We start from the raw sequence: 27,099 nt of genomic DNA, 5'->3' as shown, positions 1-27,099 counted from the left end.
GACACATCAGAGGACAGTTCTTGCTGGAGGATAGGCAGATGAGCTACATGGCTGCTTTGGGAGCCTCGAGCACTAGAATGTGGCAGATTGCAAACTCTTTGTCAAGTTTTACAGTCTGTCAAATCCCAAGCTCCTTTGCCTACAATTATAAAGAAACACAGACTTCTCTGGGAAGAAATATGTTTTATAAGAAGGATTTCTTGTACTGCTCTGTCCTCATGTTTGCACAAACTCTAAGGTGTGGAGCAGTTGCTGTATCCTCAAGAGAGTCCAGCAACACCCTAGACAAACAAGAAGGAAGGGCAGAAGTGGTCTAAGCTAGTCATTTTCTGTTCGTGTTCGGCAACTAGAAAATTATTTGCTAATAAGGACCAAGGTCCTTTTCAGATGTCCTGTAAGACTTCAGGCAAATGTCCTGTCAAAACATTAAAAACTTGAGGTTTTATCTGAATGGGCCACTGGATAAGTATAAATAGACATGATACTCCATTGTCCCTAGTATGTCTGCTGGCTTCTTTTTCTTCTTTTGATATGTTCTCCTATTGTGAAAGCTATCAGATTAACCCAGAGTGGATGTTCTGGATATCTTGACTGGGTTTGGTACTCCTCTTGACAGCCCTCCAGCTATTTCCTAGAGTCCTGAAAGATCTGTTGCTTTATAGATTAGAATATCTTATTAGCACTTGGATTTAGTTTCTCTTTTTCTTGGGCAATCAGAGGAGGCCATATTCTAGATTGACACTATTCATAATTTCTTATAGTTATGGTAGACAAGACAAGAACAAGGTGGTTACTTAAAAAAATACACTTGGCCTTTGAATCTTACTTGTCTCTAAACAAGGAATGACCACTGATGAAATTCACAACCACATGAGCCAAGAATCTGTAGTGATTCAGTTCTTGGCACTCCGTAAAGAAGAACATGGCTTTAAAGTGCTGAGTCCAAACCTAAAACCGAATAATCTGGGATGCTTTGATCTTGAGTGCTTATCTTTATAAATTGTAGCTGCAGTGGTTGTAATTAGATACCAAAATGTAGGAAATCATTTGTAAATTCTTGTTAGAGAATCACATGCAAGAATATGTTATTATAGGCAGTCTTTATATCTAATGGACCTTTATATAAAAAAAAACTATGATATAAATTATTCTTTAGAAAGAAAGTGAAGTTTCAGAAAATATTTCATTTCCTTTTGTAGATTTCTTTCATTTATCTTTATCACACTATGATATGGTATGTTTTACCAAAAGAACATTTACTAAAAGGCTTGAGCAGCATGACTATTTTACATGAATTTTTAAAATATAGAAAAAGAAATGCGTATCCCTCAGTGTATTGTAGGGAAAGGCATTATAACCAGTCACTATAAATGGGATCCCAAACCACATACATGGAAGGAAAGGAGGGAGGGAGAGAAAGAGAAGAGGGTGAGAAGAAGGGGGTAGAGAGGGAGGGGAGAGGAGAAGAAAAGTAAAAAAAAAAGCATGCAAACTGAGGAGTGTGTACACATCAGTTCAGTTCAGTTGCTGAGTTGTGTCCGGCTCTTTGCGACCCTGTGAACTGTAGCATGCCAGGCCTCCCTGTCCATCATTAACTCCCAGAATTTACCCAGACTCATGTCCACTGAGTCAGTGATGCCATCCAACCATCTCATCCTCTGTCGTCCCCTTTTCCTCCTGCCCTCAATCTTTCCCAGCATCAGGGTCTTTTCAAATGAGTCAGCTCTTCGCATCAGGTGGCCAAAGTATTGGAGTTTCAGCTTGAACATCAGTCCTTCCAGTGAACACTCATGACTGATCTCCTTTAGGATGGACTGGTTGGATCTCCTTGCAGTCCAAGGGGCTCTCAAGAGTCTTGTCCAACACCACAGTTCAAAAGCATCAATTCTTTGGCGCTCAGCTTTCTTCACAGTCCAACTCTCACATCCATACATGATCACTGGAAATACCGTAGCCTTGACTAGATGGACCTTTGTTGGCAAAGTAATGTCTCTGCTTTTTAATATGCTATCTAGGTTGGTCATAACTTTCCTTCCAAGGAGTAAGCGTCTTTTAATATCATGGCTGCAATCACCATCTGCAGTGATTTTGGAGCCCCAAAAAATAAAGTCAGCCATTCTTGCCACTGTTTCCCCATCTATTTGCCATGAAGTGATAGGACCAGATGCCATGAGCTTAGTTTTCTGAATGTTGAGCTTTAAGTGAACTTTTTCACTCTCCTCTTTCACTTTCATCAAGAGGCTCTTTAGTTCTTCACTTTCTGCCATAGGGTGGTGTCATCTGCCTATCTGAGGTTAGTGGTATTTCTCCTGGCAATCTTGATTCCAGCTTGTGCTTCCTCCAGCCCAGCGTTTCTCATGATGTACTCTGCATGTAAGTTAAATAAGCAGGGTGACAATATACAGCCTTGACATACTCCTTTTCCTATTTGGAACCAGTCTGTTGTTCCATGTGCAGTTCTAACTGTTGCTTCCTGACCCGCATACAGCTCTCTCACGAGGCAGATCGGGTGTTCTGGTATTCCCATCTCTTTCAGAATTTTCCACAGTTTATTGTGATCCACACAGACAAAAGCTTTGACATAGTCAAAAAAGCAGAAATAGTTGTTTTTCTGGAACTCTCTTGCTTTTTCGATGATCCAGCAGATGTTGGCAATTTGATCTCTGGTTCCTCTGCCTTTTCTAAAGTCAGTTTGAACATCTGGAATTTCATAGTTCATGTATTGCTGATGCCTGGCTTGGAGAATTTTGAGCATTACTTTACTAGTGTGTGAGATGAATGCAATTGTGTGGTAGTTTGAGCATTCTTTGGCATTGCCTTTCTTTGGGATTGGAATGAACACTGACCTTTTCCAGTCCTGTGGCCACTGCTGAGTTTTCCAAATTTGCTGGCATATTGAGTGCAGCACTTTCACAGCATCATCTTTCAGGATTTGAAATAGCTCAACAGAAATTCCATCACCTCCACTAGCTTTGTTCGTAGTGATGCTTCCTAAGGCTCACTTGACTTCACATTCCAGGATGTCTGGCTCTAGGTGAGTGATCACACCATCGTAATTATCTGGGTTGTGAATATCTTTTTTGTACAGTTCTTCTGTGTATTCTTGCCACCTCTTCTTAATATCTTCTGCTTATGTTAGATCCATACTGTTTTTGTCCTTTATTGAGCCGATTTTTGCCTGAAATGTTCCCTTGGTATCTCTGATTTTCTTGAAGAGCTCTCTAGTCTTTCCCATTCTATTGTTTTCCTCTATTTCTTTGCATTGATCACTGAGGAAGCCTTTCTAATCTGTCCTTGCTATTCTTTGGGACTCTGCATTCAAATGGGTATATCTTTCCTTTTCTCATTTGCTTTTTGCTTCTCTTCTTTTCCTATAGTCCTTATGAAAAAAGGATTTGAGACAGGAAGTTAAGGAGGAGGCAAGAGAATGGAGCTGGATGGAAACATAAGATATAATGGGCCTTTAGAAAGAGGATTAAGTGAAGTATTCTCAGCTATATCAGCTTTAACTATTGTTTAAAATTTTCTTTCATATTCCTTGCATTAAAACCTTACTGAAATTATTAACTTTTTACTAAATTACTAAACAAAATAGTCTGATCGTTTCAGTTTTTCCTCCTGTGCCTATTGTCATTCAGAAAAGTTTTTTTTTGAGTGTTTAAAAAGCACATCATAATTCACTTACGGTAGTCTGAAAGAACAGAACATTCTAAGAAAAATTTAGAACTGTTTAAGTTCTCTAAGTGTGCCAGACACCTCCTGATTCTGGGTACTTGCTTCAGTGGATTTGCTTTGCCGTGATGTCCAAGTGATAAGCGTGGGAATAAATCGCCAGGTTTATGGGAGAGAGATACCTTCATCCCCTAAAACATCAAGATCAAACCCAAAATAGGTCAGTGACACAATTTTAAGCCTCAAAGTTCTTAACATTGATAGAGGTTCGGGTTCCGTTGTGCCCAGGACCACAGTGACTTTTTCATCACTAGCATGATGTGTGATGGAGCTCATCACAGTTCACTGTGCCAGAACATGTGACACCAGGGCTGTGAGCTGGCTCCAGGCTGACAGAGACACAGTGTGGCTGCATGAGACAGCGTTTGCGTCTGAGCCTCTTCTCCACTGGGGTGCACCTGACATGGACCCACTTTTCTTGGCCCACTGTAATACTAAGCTCATTTGGTATAAGGTGCGATTTTTCTTTTGTTGTTTGTTATGTTTTAAATAACATTTAAAACACATTTTGTAAAAGTAGTATATTTGGGATAAAATTCAAACAGTTAAAAGGGAATACAATGAAAATTGTCTCTCTCCCACCCTGACTCCCACTTTCCTCAAAAGCAACCAGTGTTATTAGTATCTTTTGAATCCATCAGATATTCATTGTGCAATACTCACATTCTTATACATATAGATTTATATATGTATAAAGTAATTGTTATTTATTTGTGTATTATATAAACTCTATTATAGAACCTGTGTTGCATCTTGAATATTTAAAAATCCATCTTGTATATTTACTGTGGAAAACACACAAACAGAAAAGGGCTTAAAGAACTTAAAAGTAGAGCTTAACTGAATCATATAAAGGAAAAATTTATCACGCAGGTTAAGAAATAGAACCCCAGAACTCCAGAAACACCTTCTCTTTTCCACATGCCCCTTTCTCATCACACCCTTGACATAATCACTGTCCTGGCTTCCATGTAAATTACATTCTGTGTTTTCTCTAAAGTTTTACTTTGTAAGTATAGATATATAAATAAAAGAATTTCCAGTTTGGGGTCTTCACAAAAAGGGCTGCTAGAAGAATGCTTTTGTGTTGCAAGTGAGTACCTATGGATGAGTTTCTTTAGGGTATACAAATAAGAGTGGAATTGCTGAGTTATATGTCATGCATATCTCCATCTTTACTGTATAATGCCAGAGTGTTGTCCAGTTTACATGCCCACATTAGTTTTTAAGAGAATTCAAAATCTATAGCAACACTTGGTACTGTCAGATTTTTAGCTATCTTGTGGATATGTGACATCAGAATCATTTTGTGCCTTTAATCTCTGTTCCCCTGAGATTATCTTTTCACATGTTAATCGGCCTTTTGAATTTCTTCTTTTGTGAAGTGCCTGTTGAGGTTTTTGCCCATTTATCCACTTCCTGTTGTTTTATTAAAGACTTTAGTAGGAGTTCTTTGTATATTGGAATACTAGTACTCTGCTTCGTTATACATGTTGCTTTCTCTTCCTCCAGAATATTTCATATTCTGCCTAGTGTCTTTTGATATGCCAAAGAAGTTCTTAATGTTAATACAGTCAAATTTGTCAGCATCTCCCTTTCTCTCAAATTATTTTTTAAGAAAGAAATCTCCAAGTTCATGAAAACATTCTTCTATATTCTAAAATTTTAATATTGATTTGCTAAAAGAGATTTTAGGTCAATTATCCACCAGAAAATGATACTACAGAGGGGTCCAGTTTCATATTTTTTACCTTTGGATACCCAGTTTTTCTAGTACCTTTTATTGAATGGACCATTATTTTCCTACTCTGAATTTTGTCATAAATTAAGTATCCATATATGTGTGGGTTTGCTTCTGGGCTCTCTCTTCTGTGTTCTCTTTGTCCATCTATGCACCTGTTCGCGCTGTTTTCATTCCTATAGCTCTATAATAAGCCTTTATATTGATAGAATGAGATATTCTATATGCTTTTTCTTCAAGAGTGTTATGGTTCTTCTTGGTCTTTTGTATTTCCATATGTCCTAGTCTTCTCAGGCTGCTATAACAAAATACCACAGACTAGATAGCTTACAAAGAGAAATTTATTTCTCCCAGTTTGGGATGCTAGAAATCCGAGATCAGAAAGCCCTCATGGTCAGGTGAGGGCCCTCTTCCATGCTGCAGACTTCTTGTCGTATCTGCATGTGGCAAAGAGTGAACTAGCTCCCTGGGGTCTCTTTTATAAAGGACACTAATCCAATTCATGAGTGTTGTGCTTTCATGACCTCCCAAAGACCTCCACTTGCTAATACTGCCATCTTGGGCATTAGGTTGTCAACATATGGACTTTGGGAGGAGACAAAGATTTAGACCATAACACCACATAAATTTTAGAATTAGCTTTTTGAATTGGCTACAATGCAGCCTATTCAGTTTTTGGTGGGTATGATATTAAATCATATACATCAAATTAGAGGGAACTGGCAATTTTGAAGTAAAAGAAAGCTAGAGGACTTCTGGTACCTAATCTCAGGACTTATTATGAAGCTGTACTAATCAAGACAATGTAGTGCTAATTTGGATAGAAGTAGAGATAAATGATACAGAATAGGAAGTTCAGAAATAGTGCCATACATATATGGTCACTTGATTTTCAACAAAGATGCCAAGGTTATTCAATGGAGTAATGACAGTCTTTCCAACAAATGGTACTGGAACAACTGGACATCTGTATGCAAAAAAAAAAAAAAAGAACCCCCACCCATGCTTCACATACTATACAAAAATAGTAACTCAGAATGAATCATAGATTTCAGTGTAAAATCTAACATTATAAGACTTCTAGAAGATGTAGGGGAAAATCTTGAAAACTCTAAAGTGACCTTAGCACAGATTTCTCAGCTCACAGAAGCTACATATTATGGAGGAAAAGTTGACAAATTTAACTTGAAATTTAAAGCTTTGGTATTCAAAATACAATGTTAATAAAATAAAAAGATAGGTGGCAAATGAGCAAATGAATAGATCGTGCAAGTCATTAGTCATAAGGAAAATACAGAATTGCGGTGAGATACCCATACACATTTTACAATGGTTATAATTTAGAAAATGGACACTCCTGAGTACTTGTGGGTATGCAAAGCAATCAGGACTCCTGCTTCTGGTGGGAGTGTAAGTTGGTGTTATCATTTTAGGAAACTGTGTGTTAGTCACCAGTTGCTACATAGATTATACATATTTAGCAGTTTAAAACAACACACATGTTTGATCTCACAGTTTCTACGAGTCAGGATGCTGGGCTGAGCTTTACTGAGTCCTCTGTTTAGGTCTCTTAACAAGACTGCATCTGAGGCTCAGTTGAGGGAAGGTCTGACCTCAAGCTCATGTGATGGTTGGGAGGATTCAGCTCCTTGTGGGCCATCAGATTGAGAGCCTCAATGCATTGTTGGCTGTTGTTTGCCCTCAGTTTCTTGCTAATGGGCTAAATCATATGGTATCTTACTTCATCAGAACCAAGAAGAGAGAATAGAGGAAGTCTGCTAATAAGACAAAAGTTAAAATTTTATGTAATGTAATCATGGAAGTGACATCCTGTCACTTTTGCTGTGTTTTGTTGTTTAGAAGCAGGTTCCACCTACACATAAGGAAAGCATATTGCACAGGGCATACATATTAGGAGGCTGGGATAACTGGAGGTATATTAGACTCTGTCTACTGGAAGTGTCTTATAAAATTATATATTACACTTACCATTTTTGTTGTTTTTGTTTAGTTGCTAAGTCATGTCTGACTCTTTGAGACCCCATGGACTGCAGCACACCAGGCTTCCCTGTCCTTCCCTATCTCCCAGAGTTTGCTCAAACTCATGTCCATCGAGTTGGTTGATGCTATCCAACCATCTCGTCCTTTGTCATCCCTTTCTCCTTCTGCCCTCAATCTTTCCCAGAATCAGAGTCTTTTCCAATGAGTCGGCACTTCACATCAGGTGACCACAGTATTGGAACTTCAGCCTCAGTCCTTCCAATGAATATTCAGGGTTGATTCCCTTTGGGATTGATTGATTTGATCTCCTTGCTGCCCACAGGACTCTCAAGAATCTTCTCCAGCACCACAGTTCAAAAGCATTAATAATTCAGTGCTCAGCCTTCATTATGGTCCAGCTCTCACATCCATACATGACTACTGGAAAAACCATAGCTTTGACTGTACAGATCTTTGTCTGCAAAGTAATATCTCTGTTTTTTAATATGCTGTCTAGGTTTGTCACAGCTTTCCTTCCAAGGAGCAAGCGTCTTAATTTCATGGCTGCAGTCCTGAACCACCTGTGGTGGTTTTGGAGCCCAAGAACATGAAGTCTGTCACTGTTTACATTGTTTTCCCTTCTCTTTGCCATGAAGTGATGGGACTGGATGCCATGACCTTAGTTTTTTGAATGTTGAGTTTTAAGCCAGCTTTTTCACTCTCCTCTTTCACCTTCATCAAGAGGCTTTGTTCCTCTTTGCTTTCTGCCATTAGGGTGGTATCATCTGCATATCTGATATTATTGATATTCCTCCCAGCAGTCTTGATTCCAGCTAGTGATTCATCCACCATGGCATTTCGCATGGTGTACTCTGCATATAAGTTAAATAAGCAGGGTGACAGTATACAGCTTGACATATTCCTTTCCCCATTTGGAACCAGTCCATTGTTTCATATCTGGTTCTAACTGTTGCTTGTTGTTCTGCATACAGCTTTCTCAGGGGGCAGTAAAGGTGGTCTAGCATTCCCATCTCTTTAAGAATTTTCCAGTTTGTTGTGATCCATAGTCAAAGGCTTTGGCGTGTGTAGTCAGTGAAGCAGAAGTAGATGTTTTTCTGGAATTCTTTTGCTTTTTTATCATCCAACATGTGTGCATGCTGAGTCGCTTCAGTCACATCCCACTCTTTGGGACCCTGTGGACAGTAGCCTTTTTTGTACAGTTCTTCTGTTTATTCTTGCCACCTCTTCTTAATATCTTCTGCTTCTGTTAGGTTCATACCATTTCTGTCCTTTATTGTGCCTTTTGTTGCATGAAATGTTCCTTTGGTATCTCTAATTTTCTTAAAGAAATCTCTAGTCTTTCCCATTCTGTTGTTTTCCTCTTTCTTTGCATTCTTCACTTAAGAAGGATTTCTTATCTCTCCTTGCTTGTCTTTGGAACTCTACATTTAGATGAGTATATCTTTCCTTTTCTCCTTTCCTTTCCCTTCTTTTCTCACCTTTTTTGTAAGGCCTCCTCAGACAACATTTTGCCTTGTTGCAGTTCTTTTTCTTGGGGATGCTTTTGATCACTGCTTCCTGTACAATGTTACAAACCTCTGTCCATAGTTCTTCAGGTACTCTCTCTATCAATCCAATCCCTTGATTCTGTTTGTCACTTTCACTGTATAATCACAAAAGGGATTTGATTCAGGTCATACCTGAATGGTCTAGTGGTTTTCCCTACGTTCTTCAATATAAGTCTGAATTTTGCAACAAGGGGCTCATGATCTGAGTCACAATCAGCTCCTGGTCTTGTTTTTTTCTGACTGTATAGAGCTTCTCGATCTTGAGCTGCAAAGAATATAATCAGTCTGATTTCGGTATTGACCATCTGGTGATGTCCGTGTGTAGAGTCGTCTCTTGTGTTGCTGGAAGAGGGTTTTTGCTATGACCAATGCGTTCTCTTGGCAAAACTCTGTTAGCCTTTGCCCTGCTTCATTTTATACTCCAAGGCCAAACTTGCCTGTTACTCCAGGTATCTGTTGACTTCCTACTTTTGCATTCCAGTCCCCTATGATGAAAAGGACATCTTTTTTTGGTATTAGTTCTAGAAGGTCTGGTAGGTAGGTCTTCATAAAACATTTACCATATAACCCAGCAATCCTATGCCTAGATATTTACTCAAGAGAATATAAAACATATGCCCACATAAAAATCTATACATGAATGTTTATAGAAACTTTATCAAAACTTGTCCCAAACTGGAAAAAACCCAAATACCCATCACCCGTTGAATGAGTAACTACATCATGGTATAGCCACAGTGGAACACTATTCTATGAAAAATAGAGATGGAACTGTTGACACATTTAACAACATAGACGAATCTCCAAAGCCTTATGCTTAGTGAAAGAAACCAGATGCAAAAGTCTACATAGTGTTCAGTTCAGTCATTCAGTCATGTCCGACTCTTTGTGACCCCATGGCCTGCAGCACGCCAGGCCTCCCTGTCCATCACCAGCTCCCAGAGTTTACTCAAACTCATGTCCATTGAGTCGGTGATGCCATCCAACCATCTCATTCTCTGCCGTACCCTTCTCCTCCCACCTTCAATCTTTCCCAGCATCAGGGTCTTTTCACATGAGTCAGTTCATCACATCATGTGGCCAAAGTATTGGAGTTTCAGCTTCAACATCAGTCCTTCCAATGAATATTCAGGACTGATTTCCTTTAGGATGGAGTGGTTGAATCTCCTTGCAGTCCAAGGGACTCTCAAGAGTCTTCTCCAACACCACAGTTCAAAAGCATCAATTCTTTGGCACTCAGCTTTCTTTATAGTTCAACTCTCATATCCACACATGACTACTGGAAAAACCATAGCCTTGACTGGACGAACCTACATACTGTATAAAAGTGAAAGTCGCTCAGTTGTGTCCAACTCTTTGTGACTCCGTGGACTATACAGTCCATGGAATTCTTCAGGCCAGAATACTGCAGTGGGTAGCCATTACCTTCTCCAGGTGATCTTCCCAACCCATGGATTGAACCCAGGTCTAAGCGTCTGCCTACAATTCAGGAGACCCAGGTTCAATTCCTGGGTTGGGAAGATCCCCTGGAGAGAGAAATGGCAACACACTCCAGTAGTCTTGCCTGGAAAAATCCCATGGACAGAGGATCCTGGTAGGCTACAGTCCATGGGGTCGCAAAGAGTCGGACACAACTGAGCGACTTCACTTTCTTTCTTTTCTCACGCATTGCAGGCGGATTCTTTACCAGCTGAGCCACAAGGGAAGCCCTCATATTGTATACTTTTGTTTATGTTATATTCTCTTAAAAGGCAAAGTTATAGGGAAAGAAAACAGATAAATGTTGTTTGAGATGGGGGTTGAGAGAGGATTGTCAACCAAAGGAGGGAACCTTTTCAAGGGTAATGGAAATATCATATATGTTGATCTGGTGGTGTTACATAACATATACATTTGTCAAAACTCATAAAACTTCATCTGAAAAGGATGATTTTGACTGTGTGTAGATCATACCTCTGCAGATCTGACTTAAAAATAAGTCTTTAGTACTCGAGGATTTTTTTTTAAGGCACTAGAGTTTGAGGTTTGGCTAGTGGATGTGTTTTATTTTGCTAACACAGTTTTGAAAATTAAAAACTTAAATGTTTGTTTCTTTTTCTGAAGGCTGATTTCTCCTCTATGGCAAGAATGCCTTCTTAATTTATAGACCATTTATTGAACTGATTGCACATTCAGCGCTTCCCATGCTCTATTTTGACTATACCTGCATAAATACATAAAACTTAGAAAAAGAGGAACTTCACTGGTGGTGCCGTAGTTAAGACTCCATGCTTCCAATGCAGAGGGCAGGCATTCAATCCCTAGTCAAGGAACTAAGATCTCACATGCCTCATGGAGCAACCAAAAAAGAAATATTAAACCCTTCATTCTTAACCTATGAAAGGCTAGTGGGAATTAGTACTCTCAATTGCACCATGGACAGTATAAGTATAAAGGATTTTAACTCCATTTACTTTCTCCTAACCTAAATGCTAATGTTGTATATTTAAATTTATGTATTTTTTAAAAACTACACAGCTGTTTTTTATACCATCAGTATTTATTTTATTGAAATGTAATTGATATATAATGTATTAGTTTTAGGTGTGCATAATGATTTGATAGATGGATATATTGCAAGTGAATGCCATAGAAAGTTTAGTTAAAATCCATCACCACATAGTTTTTAACTGAACTTCTGTGGCATTCACTTGCAGTATATCCATACAGCAAATCATTATGTCCATCTAAAACTAATACATTATGTCAATAACATTTCAATAATAAAAATAAATAAATGAATACTGATAGTATAAAAGAAATCCATCACCACACATAGCTAGGGCTTCCCTGGTGGCTCAGTCACTGAAGAACCCACTTGCAATGCAGGAGACACAGGTTCGATCCCTGGGTTGGAAAGGTTCTGTGGAGAAGGAAATGGCAATCAGCTCCAGTATTCTTGCCTGGAAAATCCCGTGGACAGAGGAGTCTGGTGGGCTATATAGTCCATGGGGTCACAAGAGTTGGACATGACTTAATGACGAAACTGCCACCACCTCACATAGTTACAGATTTTGTCTTGTGATAAGAACTTTTAAGATATACTATCTTAGCAACTTTAAAATTTACAATACAGTGTTGTTAATAGAACTATAGTCATTATGCTATATATTACATCCCCAGGATGTAATTATCTTCTAGCTGGAAGATTGTTCCTTTTTACCACCTTCACTTAGTTCACTTATTTCACCCACTTCCCCAGTCTCTAGCAATCACCAATCTGTTCTCTGTATCTCTAAGTTCATTTTTTTTTTAATTCCACATATAAGTTAGAGCTTTATTTTATTTGTCCTTCTTTGACTTAGTTAGTATAATACCCTCAAGGTTACCATACATGTTACAAATAGATTTCCTTTCTTAAAACTGAGTAATATTCCATTGTATATATACATCACATTTTTGTTTTTCATTCACCCACTGAGGAACATTTAGATTGTTTTCACGTCTTTGGCAATGCTGCAGTAAATATGGGGTGCAAATATCTTTTTGAGATAGTGATTTCATTTCCTTTGGATAAATACCCAGAAGTGGAACTGCTGACTCATATGGTAGTTCTGTTTTTAATATTTTGAGGAACTTCTATACTGCTTTCCACAGTAGCTGCACCAATTAAAAAAAGATCATTAGAATATAGTTGATTAACAATGTTGTGTGTGTTTCAGATATAAAGCAAAGTTTTTCATTTATACATATATACCTTCATTTTTAGATTCTTTTCTCATATAGATTATCATAGACTATTAAGTAGAGTTCCCTGTGATATACAGTACAGTCCTTGTTGGTTACTCTCCATGGGCCAAAGAATCCGCCTACCAATGCAGGACACAAGGGACACGGGTTCAGTCCCTGGGTCAGGAAGATCCCCTGGAGAAGGAATTGGCAACCCACTCCAGTATTCTTGCCTGGAACAATTCTATGGACAGACGAGCTTGTTGAGTTACCATGCAGGGGGTCACAGAGTCTCAGACATGATTACGCAGACAAGCACATATATAGTAGTGTGTATATGTCAATCCCAAATTCCTGATTTTAACCTCCTGCCCGCCTCCCCCTCAGACGGCATTTCCCTTTTGGTAACCATAAGTTTGTTTTCCATATCTGTAAGTCTGTTTCTCTTTTGTAAATAAGTACATTTGTAACATTTTCTAAAACCAGATTCTACATATAAATGATGTCATATGATATTTGTCTTTCTCTGTTTGACTTATTAACCTAGCATGATAATCTCTAGGTCCATTCATGTTGCTGCAAATGGCATTATTTTGTAATTTTTAATGGCTGAATAATATTCCATTGTATATTTGTATCACAGTCTTCTTTATCCACTTCTCTGTTGATGGACATTTAGGTTGCTTCCATGTCTTGGCTGTACACAGTGCTGCAGTGAGCATTGGGGTGCATGTATCATTTCTTTTTTAAAAGATTTTTTTGATGTGGATTATTTTTAACGTCTTTATTGAATTTTTTATAGTATTGATTCTGTTAAGTTTTGGTTATTGGCCCTGAGACATGTGGGATCTTAGGTCCCGGACCAGGGATTGAACCCGCACCCCCTGCATTGAAATGTGAGGTCTTAACTAGTGTACTGTCAGGGAAGTCCCTCATTTCTAATGATAATTTTCTCTGGATATATGCCCAGGAGTGAGATTGCTGGATCATATGGTAATTCTATTTTTGGTTTTTTAAGGAACCTCCATATTGTTTTCCATAATGGTTGTACTAATTTACATTTCTACCAACAGTATAAGAGGGTTCCATTTTCTCCACACCCTCTCCAGCTTTTATTGTTTGTAGACTTCTTAATGATGGCCACTCTGACCAGTGTGAGGTGATACCTCATTGAAGTTTTGATTTTCATGTCTCTGATAGGTAGTGGTGATAAGCATCTTTTCCTGGTGTTTTTCAGCCATCTGTGTCCTCTTTGGAGAAATGTCTGTTTAAATCTTCTGCCTGTTTTCTGATTGGGTTGCTGCTTTTTTTTTTTTTTTTTAACATAGAGCTGCATGAGCTGCTTGTATATTTTAGAAAGAAATCCCTTGTCAGTCACTTTGTTTGCAACTATTTTCTCCCTTTCTGTGACTTGTCTTTTTGTTTGCTTATGGTTTCCTTCACTGTGCAGCTTTCACATTTAATTAGGTCCCATTTATTTTTGTTTTTATTTTCATTACTTTAGGTGGATCCAAAAGGATATTGCTGCAATTTGTGTCAGAGAGTGTTCTGCCTATGTTTTCCTCTAAGAATTTTATAGTACCTCAGTTTACATCTAGGTCTTTAATCCAGTTTGCATTTATTTTTGGGTATGGTGTTAGAGAATATTCTAATGTTGTTCTTTTATATGTGGTTGTTTAGTTTTTCCAGAACCACTTGTTGAAGAGACTTTTTTTTCCATTGTATATTTTTGCTTCCTTTGTCAAAAGATTAATTGACTATAGGTGTATGGGTTTATTTCTGGGCTATCTATTCTGTTCAATTGATAAGTGTGTCTGTTTTTGTGCCAGTTTCATGTTGATTACTGTAGCTTTGTAGTATTATCTGAAATCTGGAAAGCTTATGCTTCTAGCTTTGTTCTTTTTCCTCAAGATTGCTTTGGCAATTCTCAATCCTTTTTTCCCTCTACATTTTTAAAAAAATTAAAGTATGGTTGATTTACAATGTTGTGTTACTTTCAGGAATGGAGCATAATAATTCAGTTATACATGCATATATGATATATGTAAAGTATGTATATATTATATAAATTCTTTTTCATATTATTTTTCCTTATAGGTTATTACAAAATATTGAGTATAGTTCTCTGTGCTATATGGTAGTTCCTTGTTGGTTATTTTATATATAGTAGTATGTGTATGTTAATCCCAAACTCCTAATTTATTCCTCTCCACCCTTTCCCCTTTGGTAATCATAAGTTTGTTTTCTGTGTCTGTGGGTCTATTTCTGTTTTGTATATAAGTTCATTTGTATCATTCCTTTTAAGATTTCACATATAAGTGATAGCATATGATATTTGTCTTTCTCTCACTTACTGCACTTAGTATGATAATCTCCAGGTCCATCCATGTTGCTACAAATGGCATTATTTCATTCTTCTTTATGTCTGACATTCCACTGTATGTATGTGTACACTCACCACATCTTTCACCCAGCCATCTGTTGATGGACATTTAGATTGCTTTCATGTCTTGGCTATTGTAAATAGTGCTGCAGTGAACATTGGGGTGCATATATCTTTTCAAATTATAGTTTCTGTTGGATATATGCCCAGGAGTGGGATTGCTGGATCATATGACCACTCTATTTTTGGTTCGAGGAGTCTCCATACTGTTTTCCATAGTGGCTGTACCAATTTATACCCCCAGCAACAGTGTAGTACGGTTCCTCTCCAGAATTTATTATTTGTAGTTTCTGTTGATGACCATTCTGACCAGTGTGAGGTGATTATAGTTTAGATTTGCATTTCTCTAATAAGTAGTTAGGCCATCCCTGGTGGCTCAGATGGTAAAGAGTCTGCCTGCAGTGTGGAAGACCTGGGTTTGATCTCTGGGTCAGGGTGATCCCCTGGAGAAGGAAATGGCAACCCAGTCCAGTATTCAAGCTTGGAAAATCCCATGGATAGAGGAGCCTGGCAGGCCATATAGTCCATGGGTCGCAGAGTTGGACACGACTGAGTGACTTCACTTTGAACTTTAGTGATGTTAAGCACCTTTTCATTTGTTTTATTTGCCATCTGTATATAATTCTGGACCTTTTGTGCTTCCATGTAAGTTTTAGGATTATTTGTTCTAAAATTCTGTGGAATTTTTTCTAAAGTTCTGTGGAAAATGTCATGGGTAATTTGATAGGGACTGCATTAAATTTGTATATTGCTTTGGGTAGTATGGGCAATTTAACAATATTAATTCCTCCACTTCAAGAACATAGGATATCCTTTCATTTCTTTGAATCATATTCAGTTTTTTTTTTTATCATTGTTTTCTATTTCTCAGTATATAGATCTTTCACCTTTTTAGCTAGGTTTATTCCTAGGATCTTTTTTTTGGGGGGTGGGGGTGGGGTTTGATGTGATTTTTAAATGGGATCATTTTTTTACTTGCTCTTTTTGGTATTTCATAATCAATATAAAGTAACCCAACAGTTTTTGTACTTAATCTTACATCCTGCTACCTTGCTAAATTCGTTTATCAGTTCTAGTATTTTTTGTGTGGAGTGTTCAGGGTTTTCTATTAGATTATCATGTCATCTACATATAATGACAATTTTACCTCTTCCTTTCCAATTTGGATACATTTTCTTTTCCTTATCTGATTATTATGGCTATATCTTCCAACACTATGCTGATGAGAAGTGGAGTGTGGGCATCCTGTGTATCATTCTAATTTTAGTATATGTGGTGCTGAATTGAGCACATCACTCCCTCAGTATTCAGTGGGTGCTCTCAGTTGCTCTCGTACGAGCTCTCTCCCATATGCTTTCTCTGTCCCTTTCTTCCTTTCTCCTTATACTCCCTATTCTCCATGTCTTGCTGTGTGTGCTTTGTTTAGTTGTTCAGTTGTGTCTGACTCTTTGCGATCCCATGGACCATAGCCCACCAGGCTCCCCTGTCCATGGTGATTCTCCAGGCAAGAATACTGGAGTGGGTTGCCATTCCCTTCTCCAGGGGGTCTTCATCAAAGAGCTATACAAATAAACATTCTCCCTTTCCCCAGGAAAAGGAGCAGGCCCGGAATGTTTCATGCATAACTTTTACCAAGTTGTTAAGGCCAGTGCAGAGGCAATTTCAAAGCCACTAGAGAAGAATAAGCGACTAAAGAGAAATTTGAGGCAGGGGGGAACCTTTCACATAAGCTCCAAAATTAAAATTCCCAATCACATGAAAAAGAAAATTTACGAAGATAATTAACAACTTAATAATCAGATGGATTTACTTAAAGTCTAATGGCCTATGATATTAATGACAACTCTTTATGAAACAAAAGCAGACTAAGTATGACTGAAGAAAATAATCTAATTAAAAATCTTATATATGGGACTTGCCTGGTGGTCCAGTGGTTAAGACTCTGAACCCTTAATGCAGAGGGCTAGGGTTTGATCCCTGGTCAGGGAACTAAGATGCCTCATGGTATGGCCAGAAAAAAACAAAATTCTATATGTGAAAAATAGAGTAACAGAATTAAATTCAATAATAAGTGATAATCAGTAACACAATGATATGGTCATTTTCCAGAATGGAAAAATATTGTCAGATTGAAAGTACACATGACATACCAAGAAAAATAAATGAACCAACCTGACACTGAGACATACCCCAGTGAAATTACAGGTAATCTTAAGCTACTTTTCTCCCTGATGGCTTTTAAGATTTCCTCTTTACATCTGGCAAAGATAAAACAATTTGACTGTGAGAAGGTTTTTTTGTTTTTTTGTTTTTTTTGTTATAGTCCATGGGGTCGCAGAGAGTTGGACACGACTGAGGCAACTGAGCAAGCACTCATGGTTAGCTCTTTGATAACAAAATAGTCTTCAAAGTTAGAGGGGTGCCTTGTATAGCTCAGCTCATTAAATGGAGTTCTGGAATTCTGCATTTCTTTTTTCTGTACTCAACTTCTTTATGTTGCACTTATACATGAATGACACATGGAAATGTCTGTACTAGTATGAGATTTTTACAGATAGAAAATCATAAAAAATATTCTATGCATCTTTTTTTTCTGATGAATCAACCAAAGAAACCAGGTAGCAAAAACTGGAAACAAATTTGAAATTTCATAATTATCTAACTCTATTAGGATTATATTCTGATTTTTTCCCCCAGGTTTGGGGTGAGGCCTAGCTTTCAAATATTCTATAAACATTTGCACTTACTTAAAAAAAAAAAAACCTTGTAACTCCTTCAAACAACTGTTTAATACCACCCTTCAGTTTGGAGACAGATACAAAGGGTTTCAACTAGTACTTCCAAATTCCTAGACTGTTTTTTTAACTGCAATTATTTTCTCTCCTAGAAAAACCATTTGTCTAGTATAGTTTTTATCCTGTCCAACCCAATTTTTTTTTTAAAAAGTTGATTTCTATTTTCCATTTCTCTGTGCTGAAAAATGTCCCTTTCCCTTTAATTTGCAGAAAGTTTGGGGACTGAAAAAATTTTGAATTTTTCCATCCTCACTTTATACAATTCTATTAATGTCTGTACTCACTCATTTGAGACCTTGCCTCCCATGAAGGTGAAGGATGAGGATGAATACCCTTTGCTTCGTTCTTTAATTCATTTAGTTGGTCATTCAAATTGTAAATGTAGGATAGCAGGCCAGCTACATTTATACCTACACAAATCAGTGCCACACAAGGCATGTGCTGCTGTGAGAGGTCAGAAAAAGGACTGGACAGATGTGATGACATAGATGTCATGGAGTGAATGACACTAGTTAAGCCTTTAAATATAGAGGGAAGAGTACAGGGTGTGCTTTGAAGGTGGACTGGTTAGTGGAGCAGATTATCTGCAGATAAGTATAGTGGGAAAAGTACCCTGAAACAAATCTTGAATTTTTAAAAGCAGGTTATGAGTTAATACTTGAAACTTTTCATTTATCATGGATGTATTATTATATTTCCAATTTAAGTAGGATCAATTTTCTGTCAAAATAGTAAACAAAAACATGATTGGACTTTAGCAAGAATGACTAGTGTCTGCTGAAGCCTGATTTTTTTTTTGTGTGTGTGTGTCTTTTTTTTTTTTTCCAGTGGGTTTTGTCATACATTGATATGAATCAGCCATGGATTTACATGTATTCCCAATCCCGATCCCCCCTCCCACCTCCCTCTCCACCCGATTCCTCTGGGTCTTCCCAGTGCACCAGGCCGGAGCACTTGTCTCATGCATCCCACCTGGGCTGGTGATCTGTTTCACCATAGATAGTATACATGCTGTTCTTTTGAAATATCCCACCCTCACATTCTCCCACAAAGTTCAAAAGTCTGTTCTGTATTTCTGTGTCTCTTTTTCTGTTTTGCATATAGGGTTATTGTTATCACCTTTCTAAATTCCATATATATGTGTTAGTATGCTGTAATGTTCTTTATCTTTCTGGCTTACTTCACTCTGTATAATGGGCTCCAGCTTCATCCATCTCATTAGGACTGGTTCAAATGAATTCTTTTTAATGGCTGAGTAATATTCCATGGTGTATATGTACCACAGCTTCCTTATCCATTCATCTGCTGATGGGCATCTAGGTTGCTTCCATGTCCTGGCTATTATAAACAGTGCTGCGATGAACATTGGGGTGCACGTGTTTCTTTCAGATCTGGTTTCCTCAGTGTGTATGCCCAGAAGTGGGATTGCTGGGTCATATGGCAGTTCTATTTCCAGTTTTTTAAGAAATCTCCACACTGTTCTCCATAGCGGCTGTACTAGTCTGCATTCCCACCAACAGTGTAAGAGGGTTCCCTTTTCTCCACACCCTCTCCAGCATTTATTGCTTGTAGACTTTTGGATAGCAGCCATCCTGACTGGCGTGTAATGGTACCTCATTGTGGTTTTGATTTGCATTTCTCTAATAATGAGTGATGTTGAGCATCTTTTCATGTGTTTGTTAGCCATCTGTATGTCTTCTTTGGAGAAATGTCTGTTTAGTTCTTTGGCCCATTTTTTGATTGGGTCATTTATTTTTCTGGAATTGAGCTGCAGGAGTTGCTTGTATATTTTTGAGATTAATCCTTTGTCAGTTGCTTCATTTGCTATTATTTTCTCCCAATCTGAGGGCTGTCTTTTCACCTTACTTATAGTTTCCTTTGTAGTGCAAAAGCTTTTAAGTTTCATTAGATCCCATTTGTTTAGTTTTGCTTTTATTTCCAATATTCTGGGAGGTGGGTCATAGAGGATCTTGCTGTGATTTATGTCGGAGAGTGTTTTGCCTATGTTCTCCTCTAGGAGTTTTATAGTTTCTGGTCTTACATTTAGATCTTTAATCCATTTTGAGTTTATTTTTGTGTATGGTGTTAGAAAGTGTTCTAGTTTCATTCTTTTACAAGTGGTTGACCAGTTTTCCCAGCACCACTTGTTAAAGAGGTTCTCTTTTTTCCATTGTATATCCTTGCCTCCTTTGTCAAAGATAAGGTGTCCATAGGTTTGTGGATTTATCTCTGGGCTTTCTATTCTGTTCCATTGATCTATATTTCTGTCTTTGTGCCAGTACCATACTGTCTTGATGACTGTGGCTTTGTAGTAGAGTCTGAAGTCAGGCAGGTTGATTCCTCCAGTTCCATTCTTCTTTCTCAAGATTATTTTGGCTATTCGAGGTTTTTTGTATTTCCATACAAATTGTGAAATTCTTTGGTCTAGTTCTGTGAAAAATACCGTTGGTAGCTTGATAGGGATTGCATTGAATCTATAGACTGCTTTGGGTAGAATAGCCATTTTGACAATATTGATTCTTCCAATCCATGAACACGGTATGTTTCTCCATCTGTTTGTGTCCTCTTTGATTTCTTTCATCAGTGTTTTATAGTTTTCTATGTATAGGTCCTTTGTTTCTTTAGGTAGATATACTCCTAAGTATTTTATTCTTTTTGTTGCAATGGTGAATGGTATTGTTTCCTTAATTTCTCTTTCTGTTTTTTCATTGTTAGTATATAGGAATGCAAGGGATTTCTGTGTGTTAATTTTATATCCTGCAACTTTACTATATTCATTGATTAGCTCTAGTAATTTTCTGGTAGAGTCTTTAGGGTTTTCTATATAGAGGATCATGTCATCTGCAAACAGTGAGAGTTTTACTTCTTCTTTTCCTATCTGGATTCCTTTTACTTCTTTTTCTGCTCTGATTGCTGTGGCCAGAACTTCCAACACTATGTTGAATAGTAGTGGTGAGAGTGGGCACCCTTGTCTTGTTCCTGATTTCAGGGGAAATGCCTTCAATTTTTCACCATTGAGGGTGATGCTTGCTGTGGGTTTGTCATATATAGCTTTTATTATGTTGAGGTATGTTCCTTCTATTCCTGCTTTTTGGAGAGTTTTAATCATAAATGAGTGTTGAATTTTGTCAAAGGCTTTCTCTGCATCTATTGAGATAATCATATGGTTTTTATCTTTCAATTTGTTAATGTGGTGTATTACATTGATTGATTTGCGGATATTAAAGAATCCTTGCATTCCTGGGATAAAGCCCACTTGGTCATGGTGTATGATTTTTTTAATATGTTGTTGGATTCTGTTTGCTAGAATTTTGTTAAGGATTTTTGCATCTATGTTCATCAGTGATATTGGCCTGTAGTTTTCTTTTTTTGTGGCATCTTTGTCTGGTTTTGGAATTAGGGTGATGGTGGCCTCATAGAATGAGTTTGGAAGCTTACCTTCATCTGCAATTTTCTGGAAGAGTTTGAGTAAGATAAGTGTTAGCTCTTCTCTAAATTTTTGGTAGAATTCAGCTGTGAAGCCATCTGGTCCTGGGCTTTTGTTTGCTGGAAGATTTTTGATGACAGTTTCGATTTCCTTGCTTGTGATGGGTCTGTTAAGATCTTCTATTTCTTCCTGGTTCAGTTTTGGAAAGTTATACTTTTCTAAGAATTTGTCCATTTCATCCAAGTTGTCCATTTTATTGGCATAGAGCTGCTGGTAGTAGTCTCTTATGATCCTTTGTATTTCAGTGTTGTCTGTTGTGATCTCTCCATTTTCATTTCTAATTTTGTTAATTTGGTTTTTCTCTCTTTGTTTCTTAATGAGTCTTGCTAATGGTTTGTCAATTTTGTTTATTTTTTCAAAAAACCAGCTTTTAGCTTTGTTGATTTTTGCTATGGTCTCTTCAGTTTCTTTTGCATTTATTTCCGCCCTGATTTTTAAGATTTCTTTCCTTCTGCTAACCCTGGGGTTCTTCATTTCTTCCTTCTCTAATTGCTTTAGGTGTAGAGTTAGGTTATTTATTTGGTTTTTTTCTTGTTTCTTGATGTAAGCCTGTAATGCTATGAACCTTCCCCTTAGCACTGCTTTTACAGTGTCCCATAGGTTTTGGGTTGTTGTGTTTTCATTTTCATTCATTTCTATACATATTTTGATTTCTTTTTTGATTTCTTCTATGATTTGTTGGTTATTCAGAAGCGTGTTATTTAGCCTCCGTATGTTTGAAGTTTTAACAATTTTTTTCCTGTAATTGAGATCTAATCTTACTGCATTGTGGTCAGAAAAGATGACTGGAATGATTTCAATTTTTTTGAATTTTCCAAGACCAGATTTATGGCCCAGGATGTGATCTATTCTGGAGAATGTTCCGTGTGCACTTGAGAAAAAGGTGAAGTTGATTGTTTTGGGGTGAAATGTCCTATAGATATCAATTAGGTCTAGCTGGTCCATTGTGTCATTTAAGGTTTGTGTTTCCTTGTTAATTTTCTGTTTAGTTGATCTATCCATAGTTGTGAGTGGGGTATTAAAGTCTCCCACTATTATTGTGTTACTATTAATTTCCTCTTTCATACTCGTTAGCGTTTGCCGTACATATTGCGGTGCTCCTATGTTGGGTGCATATATATTTATAATTGTTATATCTTCTTCTTTGATTGATCCTTTGATCATTATGTAGTGTCCTTCTTTGTCTCTTTTCACATCCTTTATTTGAAAGTCTATTTTATCTGATATGAGTATTGCGACTCCTGCTTTCTTTTGGTCTCCGTTTGCATGAAATATTTTTTTCCAGCCCTTCACTTTTAGTCTGTATGTGTCTCTTGTTTTGAGGTGGGTCTCTTGTAGACAGCATATATAGGGGTCTTGTTTTTGTATCCATTCAGCCAATCTTTGTCTTTTGGTTGGGGCATTCAACCCATTTACATTTAGGGTAGTTATTGATAGGTGTGGTCCCGTTGCCATTTACTTTGTTGTTTTGGGTTCATGTTTATACAACCTTTCTGTATTTCCTGTCTAGAGAAGATCCTTTAGCATTTGTTGAAGAGCTGGTTTGGTGGTGCTGAATTCTCTCAGCTTTTGCTTATCTGTAAAGCTTTTGAATTCTCCTTCATATCTGAATGAGATCCTTGCTGGATACAGTAATCTAGGTTGTAGGTTATTCTCTTTCATTACTTTCGGTACGTCCTGCCATTCCCTTCTGGCCTGGAGGGTTTCTATTGATAGATCAGCTGTTATCCTTATGGGAATCCCTTTGTGTGTTATTTGTTGTTTTTCCCTTGCTGCTTTTAATATTTGTTCTTTGTGTTTGATCTTTGTTAATTTGATTAATATGTGTCTTGGGGTGTTTCGCCTTGGGTTTATCCTGTTTGGGACTCTCTGGGTTTCTTGGATTTGGGTGGCTATTTCCTTCCCCATTTTAGGGAAGTTTTCAGCTATTATCTCCTCGAGTATTTTCTCATGGCCTTTCTTTTTGTCTTCTTCTTCTGGAACTCCTATGATTCGAATGTTGGGGCGTTTCACAGTGTCCCAGAGGTCCCTGAGGTTGTCCTCATTTCTTTTGATCCTTTTTTCTTTTTTCCTCTCTGCTTCATTTATTTCCACCATTTTATCTTCTACCTCACTTATCCTATCTTCTGCCTCCGTTATTCTACTCTTGGTTCCCTCCAAAGTGTTTTTGATCTCATTCATTGCATTATTCATTTTTAATTGACTCTTTTTTATTTCTTGTAGGTCTTTATTAAACAGTTCTTGAATCTTTTCAATCTTTGTTTCCAGGCTATTTATCTGTAACTCCATTTTGTTTTCAAGATTTTGGATCATTTTTATTATCATTATTCTAAATTCTTTTTCAGGTAGATTCCCTATCTCCTCCTCTTTTGTTTGACTTGGTGGGCATTTTTCATGTTCCTTTACCTGTTGGGTATTTCTTTGCCTTTTCATCTTGTTTAGATTGCTGTATCTGGAGTGGGCTTTCTGTATTCTGGAGGTCTGTGGTTCCTTTTTATTGTGGAGGATTAACCCAGTGGGTGGGGTTAGACGATTGGCTTGTCAAGATTTCCTGGTTAGGGGAGCTTGCGTCAGTGTTCTGGTGCGTGGAACTTGATTTCTTTTCTTTGGAGAGCAATGGAGTGCCCAGTAATGAGTTTTGAGATGGGTCTATGTGTTAGGTGTGTCCTTGGGCAGCCTGTATGTTGATGTTCAGGGCTATGTTCCTGCGTTGCTGGAGAATTTGCGTGGTATGTCTTGCTCTAAAACTTATTGGCTCTTGGGAGGTGATTGGTTTCAGTGTAGGTATGGAGGCTTTTGGACGGTCACTTATTACTTAAAGTTCCATGTAGTCAGGAGTTTTCTGGTGTTCTCAGGTTTTGGGCTTAAGTCTCCTGCCTCTGGATTTCAGTTTTCTTCTTCCTGTAGTCTCAGGACTTCTCCAACTATACAGCCCTCCTTTCGAAGACAATGGGCTGCTTTTCTGGGCGCCTGATGACCTCAGCTAGCGATCCGAAGTTGTTTTGCGAAGTTTGCTCTGCGTTCAGTTATTCTTTTGAGGAATTTGTAGGAGAGAAAGTGGTCTCCCCGTCCTACTCCTCCGCCATCTTGGCTCCTCCCCCTGAAGCCTGATTTTTATCATTCTTCTGTATTACTTAGTGCAATGAATTCATCTCAGAGTGAGAATCATACTTCCACATTAATGGATTTCCTTGAGCCACATTTGGTTAGCCTGAAAAATTATCTGTGTGAAGGATGTCATTGAAATGAAAGTGATTTTTTTTTCTAAGACTGGAAGTAACTTTATGAATAGTGATAAGCCTTATATCAAGGGGGAAGAGCTGAAATAGTGTTTTTACTGTCAGTCATATCTCTGCTCCATGGGCTGACTTACAACTTCAAAACCTTGGAAGTGGTTTTTCCACTCTATGTGGCATTATGGCAAGGTAAAAAGTGGCTACAATTATGCATTTACCTACCTTTCTTCTAACCCCCATCACATAATTAAGCAAAAGGATGAAGTAGTTGGAACCTTTGATTCTAAGAGTGAGTCAGCATCTGCCATGTCCAGGGAAGTCTGTTGGGGAAATCAGACTCCTAAGTTAATTCAGACCTTTTGGGAAATTTCATAAATACAGGTAACAACTTAGAAAGTTACACAGAACTCTTACACACTATCTAAAAAGTAAACTTGACTTCTGCTTTCAGCTGAGATGGAGCAGTAGCAACCAGATGTACCTTCCCCAGCTGAAACAACCAGAAAGACAAGACAAAATAGATGAAAGAATGGTTCTTGAGACACTGGACACCACACAGTGAAGAACAGCGATCCCTGGGAGAGGAGAAACAAGGTAAGCCCTTTGATTATCTCACCTTACCACCTTAAGAGAGTTTCCAGCCTGCAACACAGGGTGAGGAACATAGGTGGAACCCAGCAGATCCCCTGAGCTGACAGAAAGTTAAGTCTGGGGAAACCAAGGCAGCTAGAATTTGCAGGACAGAGTACCATAGAAGCAACCTCTGGAGATCTTCATAGGGTCCTCATTAAGCATGCATGTTAGCAAACTACTTCAGGTTGGGAAAGAGCCAGCTCAAAAGAGGGAACAGCACCTGATGCACATATAGGGTGGGGAAAAGTTCATGGAACATTTGAGCAGAGATCTCAGAAGCGTCCTTCTTCAGTAATGGGGAATAATTAGCCCCTGATTAGTGTTCTGGTCCTGCCCAACAAAACTTAACACATAAGATTTGAAGGGCTCGAACTGGTTTTTTTCCTTAATAATTATTTGGCTGTGCCAGGCCAGGTCTTAGTTGCAGCATGATCGTAGATCTTTGTTGCAGCATGTGGGATCTTTGGTTGTGGTGTATAAACCCTTAGTTGCAGCATGTGTGATCTTCGATCTCTGTTGTGGCATGTGGGATCCAGCTCTCTGACCGGGGATCCACCCTGGGTCCCCTGCAATGGGAGTTTAGAGTCTAAGACACTGGACCACCGAGAAGTCCCTCAAACTAGTTTTATATACCATAAGTGCATCCCAGAACAAACTGGAGGTTTATAGGAATACAAAAATGTCTATCACCCAACAAGGTAAAATTTACAATAACTGGTATCCAATCAAAGATTACTAGTCTTGTAAAGAGGCAAGAAAACACAGTTCATAATAAGGAAAATAATCAAACCAACATTGAACTTACACACATCTTAGGATTAGCTGAGGATGACAGTAAAGCAGTTATTGTTACTGATATGTTCAGAAGTTGAAGTTGAGACATGAAAGATCAAAAGTGAAGCATACTTGTTCCCTGTAGGAGCCACCGTAGGGGGGCCGGAAGTGCACAGAGTAAAGAGTACCCTGCCCCCACACCTTGCCAGTGAAAAAGTAACCTCACCAGACCAGAGCCTCAGAAAGCTATGAGTTGACTTCACATGACCTAATACACATATAATTGAAATCCCTGAAGGCGAAGGAGAGAAGGAGGGAAAGAGAAAAAAGATTTGAAAAATGTTTGAAGAATTTCCAATTTTGACAAAAAGTGGTACTTCACAGATGCGTGAAGCTCCCACAAATCCCAAGCACAGAGACATAACTAAAACTGCACCGAAGCACATCAGGACGTGATGTGACGAAACCAGTGGTGCAGAGACAAATGTCCCCACTAGCTGTCTCTTTTACACATGGCAGTGTATATGTGTCAGTGCTGCTCTCTCACTTTGTCTCACCCTCTTCTTCCCCTCCCGTGTCCACAAGTCCATTCTCTACGTCTGTGTCTCTATTCCTGCCCTGTAGAGGGTTCATCTAGAGAAAAAAAAATACACTAAAAATAAGGATGGCAGATTTCCTATTGGCAACAATTCAAATGAGGCAACAGTGGAACACCATCTTTACACTATTGAAAGAAACAAATAAGTTCAACTGATTACAAATCAGACTTTGAAAACTATTCAAAAATCAAACTTAGAACCATATAACAAAGAAATCAAAGCAGATACTATATGATAATGTCCTATCTACAGGCAGTATACCAAAGCTTCATTTATATGTTGTTATCCTCAGAGAAAAGGAAAAATGGCTCACCAGCCATCCACCATAGCCTTTACCAGCCCTCTCACACCAATATCAGCAATCTTATTTCCAATACCATCACTGTTTCTGACTAAACATGGA

At 38.1% G+C, this 27,099-nt stretch overlaps 1 long non-coding RNA gene across 1 annotated transcript in view; it reads left to right on the top strand.

Annotated features, from left to right (window-relative positions):
* Window positions 1-27,099, top strand: part of LOC122691913 — a 138,786-nt gene that overhangs the window by 98,610 nt on the left and 13,077 nt on the right. Inside the window, exon 3 of the long non-coding RNA XR_006340535.1 lies at window positions 25,142-25,284. This is a non-coding gene — a long non-coding RNA (uncharacterized LOC122691913). The remainder of the gene's footprint in view (window positions 1-25,141; window positions 25,285-27,099) is intronic.

This window comes from Cervus elaphus, chromosome 4, assembly GCF_910594005.1.
Source record: "Cervus elaphus chromosome 4, mCerEla1.1, whole genome shotgun sequence".
Lineage (NCBI taxonomy): Eukaryota > Metazoa > Chordata > Mammalia > Artiodactyla > Cervidae > Cervus > Cervus elaphus.
Note: the sequence above shows the minus strand (reverse complement) of the source record. Positions and strands in the feature narration are given on the sequence as shown.